This window comes from Strix uralensis, chromosome 27 (genome assembly GCF_047716275.1).
Source record: "Strix uralensis isolate ZFMK-TIS-50842 chromosome 27, bStrUra1, whole genome shotgun sequence".
NCBI classification, from domain to species: domain Eukaryota; kingdom Metazoa; phylum Chordata; class Aves; order Strigiformes; family Strigidae; genus Strix; species Strix uralensis.
Genome location: NC_133998.1, coordinates 5,675,575 through 5,682,372, shown reverse-complemented (window position 1 = coordinate 5,682,372; position 6,798 = coordinate 5,675,575).

Here is a 6,798-nt window from a genome sequence, read left to right as displayed (position 1 = left end):
AAAGAGAGGAGCATCTTCCAGCCCCTCTGCACCCCAAAATCTGTGCTAAGCCATACAGGGTGCATCCAGCAGCACCTTCCAGCTCCTCTGCACCCCAAAATCTGTGCTAAGCCATACAGGGTGCAACCAGCAGCACCTTCCAGCCCCTCTGCACCCCAAAATCTCTGCTAAGCCAGACAGGGTGCAACCAGCAGCACCTTCCAGCTCCTCCGCACCCCCGTACGGCCCCATGCGGGGCCGTACGGGGGTGCGGAGGGGCTGGAAGATGCTGAGGATGGATCAAGGCTTGAAAAAGCCCAAACAACCCCAATAAAACGGGTGAGACACTCCAGGGAGCTGCAATACCAGAAACGATCCCCCAAAATGGGGGACAAAACCATCACTGAGCTGTTGGGGAGGGTTTAGGGCGGGGGGGGGGGGTCACCTTCCCGCCGGTGAATGGAGAATGCCACCCTGTCTCCCACGACTTGGCAACAACCGGCGAAAAAATTCTTGCCCCCCGCCTCCCTTCATTTTCCCCATAGGATGGGTCCGCGGAAACCCGAGAGCAAAGTTCTCATTTCCGACTCTATTGTGTCAGACTTTTCGCGGCGTTTCCTGCCTTTTGTGAACCCCCCCCCCCGCCCGACACAACCCCGGCGTTGTCAGCGCACAGAGCTCTTCTGTTCCCCTTCTTTATGTGGTTGCAGCTGGCGTCCCTGTCCCCACGTAGGTGCCCGAGAGCGTGGAGGGGGGGACAGCGACAAGGGGTTAATGCGCCCCCCATGATGTTCACCGAGCAAGATTGGGGAGAAGGTCCCAAGGGATTTTTCCCAGCATCCTGATGTCCTGGCGACCTCCCGCTCCCACAGATCCAGGTGTTGTCACCCTACGGGGTCTCTAATCCCGCTTATCCTGCTTTGGAAACGGCACCCATGGGTGCTGCGTGGGGTTTGCTGGAAGGAGGGTGCTGTGCTGTCTCGCGTGCCTGGACAGGACGGTCCAGCAGGGGTGGACGTGGCTCGTGGTGGAGGCAGAACCATTGCCCACACGTGGAGGGATGGGGCCGGCTCTGAAATGCTCGCCCCGCTTGTGCGAGGGCCTGGGGACCCTTTAGGGTGAAAATATTCCCACTGCTCCCCACACCACAGCAAGACCCACATCCCCCCCAACCTGCTGCCTCCACGCTGCCCGTGGGGCTGCCCGCTGCCCAAACCCTGCCTCCCGCTCCTCATCTTCCTAAGCGTCACCCGGAAAGCCGGCGGCACCGGTGGGGTTTGATCCGCACGACGCATCGGGCACAGGTCGGGGATTATCCCGGAGCCCGCGGGAGGGGGCTCCCCCCAGCACCCACCCCCCCATGGGCCACCCTTCGCTAACAAGCCCCGGGCGCGGTGACGAAGCTGCGCTCAACCTTGACCCTGGCCCATGACGGGTCCGCGGGACGAAGGGGCTGTGGGGAGAGCGAAGTCGGAGCCGCTCAGGGACTCAAACCTCCTCGTGGGCTCGGAGCAGGTGAGGGGGGAGCGGAGGGACCCCCAGCACCCACCCATCCACCTCCCAGGGCGGAAACAGGGCGCTGGGTGGGCCCCGGCAGAGGCAGCGTGGCTGATGTGCCGCCGGCCATTTGTCTTGCTGAGGAAGGTGCCGGCAGTGAGTTATCGGAGCTCTCCTCTCGAGTGGAGATAAATGTCATAACAGACACCAGCCAGCGCGGCTTATGGATGGGGATTTAATAGACACCTCTCCCCCCGCCCGCCTCCCCGCGCCGGCAGCTGCTCCGCGCCCGGGGACCGCGGCGGCGGGGACCAGCTCCTCCGCTGGCACCAGTTTGGAGCCTCAACATCCCCCTGCTTGGTCGCTCCAGCTGGGAGGTGACTTCATGGAGTTCCCCCCACCCCTCAGGCCTAACCTGGAGCCCCAACACCCCGCCGTGGCCATCCCTCCATCCGGGTGAGAGAGCCAGCTCCACCTGGCACGGAGGGATGTCCCCATGTCCCCACCCTTGCCCGGCTCGGTGGCCCTTCTGCACCCCCAGCCCATCCTTGAGGCATCACCCTGGCAGCACCGATGGCTCTGCCCCCCCGAGCTGCTCCCACGGGGCAGCACCCACCGTCACCAGGTCCCCGCTGGGAGCCCCATGTCCCCAACCCCACCAGGGACAGGCCAGGCGGCCCCTGGGGCAGTGGTGGTTGGGGTGACTCCATCCCCCGGTCCCACTCACTTGGCCCCGGCAGGTTTTGCGCTGGCATCTGCCAGGGCGAGCAGGGACCCAAGTGTCTTTTTGAGCTGGAATGCTGGGTTTCTGGTGAAATCCTGCAGCAGTGTTGCCGTGACGACCCTCCTGCAGTTTCCATCCAGAGATGTTTTCCTTTGTTGTGACAGGGACGCGGGGAGGCGGCCGCTGGCAATTGGGGTGCGCGGCAGCGATGGCAAGGGGCTCCCCCCGCAAAGGGCCGGGACCCGCCGCTGTCCCCGGGGAGACCTGGCGGGGCTCTGGCTCCAGCGTGGGGCTGCAGGGGGTCCCCATGACTCCAGCACAGCCCTGGCTTTGCCCCAGCCACCCAGGGGAGAGCAGAGGGGCCAGAAGCCACATGACACGAGTTTGATAGGTCTCAGCCAGGTCTCGCTCCCACCAAGTTCCACAATACAAGTGACGTGGCCAACCCGCAGCATGGGGACAGGCGTGGGGACACTGCAGAGTCCCCAAGGGGATGGAGGGGCTGGCCCTGCAAGAGCGGGTGGTGAAGCACCCTCATCACCCCGATGACAAAGCCAGTTTGGGGGGCAGGCGAGGCTGGGAGCCTCCCGAGCTCTGGTGCTGCTCGGTTTGGCAGCGGGGGCCGCAGCGCCGTGACCGGGGTGCTGAGCAGCATCGCCGCTGCCATCCCGCGGGTGCTGAGCACCAGGGGACCTGGGTGCCAGGGACTCTCCTCCCTGCACAGCGAGGGACCATGCAGCTCCCCGTGCCCTCAGCGCAGCTGCGTGCCCTGGTCCCCACATCACCGGGGGTGCGCAGGGTGGGGGGGACACCCCCCGTCCCGCGCCCCGTGGAGCCGCTTGTTATTCCGCTCAGGTCCGCCGGCAGCTAATGAAGCCCGTTCCAGGAGAGCTGCCACATTCATCGGGAGAGCGGCTTATTAATGAGGCCTCTGCCACCGCAGCTGGGGCCAGCGCTCGGGGCACTGGCACGGGGACAGGCAGCGGGAGGGCGGACGGACGGACGGACGGACAGACGGCTCCGTGGCAGGGCCAGCCAGCACCTGGTGCCTGTCCTAGCTGAGATGCTGGTCCGAAGCTGGGGCTGGAGCAGGGCACGATGCCCCGACCCGGGGTCTGTGCTGAGAGCCGGCGCCATGGACCCGCTGCCGTGCTGCCCCCGGCCCCTCGCCCGCTGCTCCCCGCCCCGGCTGTGGCTCGTTTCTGCTTTCAGCCTGGGCCAAACACACCCCATGGCACAACCTGGGCATGGAGGGGTGTGGGCTGGGGACTGCAGCATCCCCCCCCGGGGAGACAGGGACCCTGCCCTGGCCAGACCCAACTTCCCTCCAAACCCGCCGGCAGGATGCATTGATTTTATTTTCTGTTTCCATGGCAACCACCTCCTTCCCTTCCCCCTTCCAGCAGCCGGACCCGCTCCTTTCACCCTCCCGCAGCACCCAGCCCCGGCCAGCACCCCCCCTCCACCAGGGGCATGGGCTGTGACCCAGCACAGTCCCCCCCTCTGGGGACACTCCTGGGTGACAATGCCACCAGCTCCGCGTCTGTGGGCAGGGCCCAACCCTGCGCCCTGGTGCCCACCATGGTGCTGGTGGGTGATTTTGGGGGAGCAGCTGGCAGGGCTGGCATGGGAGCAAGCGTGGGGGACACCAGCCCCAGTCAGCCCCTCTCTGACACCAGCAATAATTAGCAGCAGGGCCAGCGGGACACCGTGCTGGTTCATTAGCTTGGGTGGTAATTGCCCCCCAGCACTGCCCACGCGGGGACGTCGAGCAGCATCGCCCGTTAGCAGAGCCAAAGCTCATTAACGGCACAGCCTACCCCCACGCCTGCTCACGGCTGATGTGCCGCCGCGCCAGCAGCCCCAGCGGTGAGAACACCGGCACCACAGCGGCCCGGCCACGAGCCCGGTGCCCTCACCCCTTTGGGAGGAAACGCTGGTTTTTGGCTTAAAAGCAGGGCTATAATAAGAGAATTATATCTTTTTATCCATCCCCTTCCAGAGGGACGCACCCGTTGGCGCCCTGCACGGCTCCTTCCCAGCGCCGAGATGCCACCACGTTGTTATTTAGCATTAATTACCGGCTGTGCCAAATCCTGCCCTTCCAGGTCCCCCCGGCCCCCCTGGGACCCCCCGGCCCCTCTACGCAGAATAAAGGCAGAGGCGCATCCCGGAGAACAGGCAGGGCCCTGTGCCGGGCGGAGAGGCCGCGGCGTTGAATAACGCCTGTGCCGCATTCACCGGTAATCCCCAGTGTTTACACGGAAGTGGAAATCAATTGGCACAAGTAATTAACGGCAAAGGGCACAACACCCGCTTCTTCTTCGGAAGCAGCTCCCGGCTCCAGCCGGGGTTGCTCAGCAAAACTCACACCCCGGCACCCGCCACACAAAAGGCACCGGCACCCGTTTCCTGCAGGGCCGGCACGAGGTGGCCGCGCCGGCACAGGGCCAGCATCCCGGCGGCTGGCGGGCGGGAGCTCGTGCCCGGTGGGAGCGGGGGGTCTGGATTCGTGCCGGCGCCCGGTTTGGCACCAGCCTTTCTATTAGCTCTTGGATAAAATGCAAAGGCCCCCCCCCCGTCCCCCCACGGTGTGTGGCTGAGTGCCGGCCTGGATGGCAGCCGGGAGCCAAGGCCGCCACCGCGCTGCTCCCGGCACAGCCCGGCGGGAAGCAGCTGCGTTTACCGCCCGCCTCGTTCCTCGAGAGCGAGGAGGGTGAGGAAGATGCTGAGGCTGAAGAGCCCCGGGGATGGAGTGCTGCCCCCCCTGCCCCGTCCCCTCAGGCGGGCAGGGCTGGAGGGTCACTGGGGCGAGGGGGGCTGGTGCGGGCAGGCGCGGGCAGGAGGTGACACGGGCAGCGGTGGCACAGTGGCAGAGCCCGCGATGAGCCGAGGGGCAATTAAGGCTCCTGCGGTTTTTGACCCAATTTCTCAGGCAAAACTCAGCGGGGAGAGGGGGGGGGGGAGAAGGGGAGGAAGGAGGGGGAAGACAGAGCCCATCACGCCTGTGTGTCACCGCGTGGGTTTGCACACACGTGTGTGCTCGCTGACACGCGTGTGCGCAGCCCCAGCCGGGGGCTGAGCCCCCAGAGCCGCGCGGCGAGGGGGAGGCGATGGTTTTGCAGCGCTCGCCTGGTTTTATTTTTGCCGGTGACTGCGCACAGGCAGCCTCGGCACGGCCACCGTGACTCACGCAGGCACCTGGGGACGGCTGCAGAGAGCCGCGGCCTCCCCCAGCGAGGCGGCCATGGGGCCAGCTGGGGCCACGGGAGCACCACGGGGTCAAGGCTTGGCAACCTCGCTGAGTGCTGGGGCACATCCGCAAAGACCGTGGGCAAGCGCAGCGGTACCGTGTGCCTGCAAAGGGTCATTTTAAGCAGCTGCCTGGTTCTATATGGGGGGGGGGGGGTGATTTCTCCTGGCACAGCTGCTCTGGGCTCCCCCCTCACAGGCTGGGGGGGGCAGCTCAGCGCTGCCTGGCCAGGGGGGCCCGAGGGGCACCAGGGATGGCTTGGACCTGCCTGGGTGCTGCGCTGGTGGCTTCATCGAAGGGGACGCTGGGGTGTGCAGGGATGAGCCAGCGTGGGGGGGGTGCTGCAGTGTGGGGGTGCTGCAGTGTGGGGGGGTGCTGCAGCATGGGGGTGCTGCAGTGTAGGGGTGCTGCAGTGTGCAGAGATGCTCCAGTTCAAGGATGCTGCAGTTTGTGGGGATACTCCAGTGTGCTGGGATGCGCAGGGATGCGCAGGGATGCGCAGGGATGCACAGGGATGCTGGAGCACACCGGAATGCTGGGATGCACAGGGATGCCAGAGCAGGCTGGGATGATGGGATGCACAGGGATGCCGGGATGTACAGGGATGTTGGGATGCACAGGGGATACACAGGGATGCCAGAGCAGGCCGGGATGATGGGATGCACAGGGGATGCACAGGGATGCCAGAGCAGGCCGGGATGATGGGATGCACAGGGGATGCACAGGGATGCCGGAGCAGGCTGGGATGTTGGGATGCGCAGGGATGCTGGGGTGTGCTGGGATGCACAGGGATGCCGGAGCAGGCCGGGATGATGGGATGCACAGGGATGCTGGGATGCGCAGGGATGCCGGGATGCGCAGGGATGCTGGGATGCGCAGGGATGCCGGAGAAGGCCGGGCTCCCCGCACACCCGCGCTCCGCCCCCCCGCAGCCTCTCGCCGCCGCTCCCAGCCGCGCTCCGCCAGTGCCACCTACAGAGCCGGCCCGGGAGGGCGCCGGCCGCCCCAACCCCGGGCCCGGCAAGGCCCCCCCTGGAGCCGGGCTTTGGAAGTGGGGGGGTGTACCCCGACTCCAGGGCCGTGCAGGGGCCGTGAGAGCGGCTGTGGGGGGCGAGACCTTTGCGGGGGGGGGTGAATCACAGAGGGACAGCACCCGCGAGGGTGCTGGGCCGGGGGTGCTGCATGGGGGGACGCCGGGGTGCTGCATGTCGTCCCCCTCCTCGTCGCGGGAGCTGCTGGGGGGGTGCAGGGCGCTCCGGCCCGCCCGGGTCCCGCGGCGGGGAGGGCGGAGCGTTGCGGCGGGGCGGGGGGGGGCGTTCCCGGACGCCGAGGCCGGGGGAAGCAG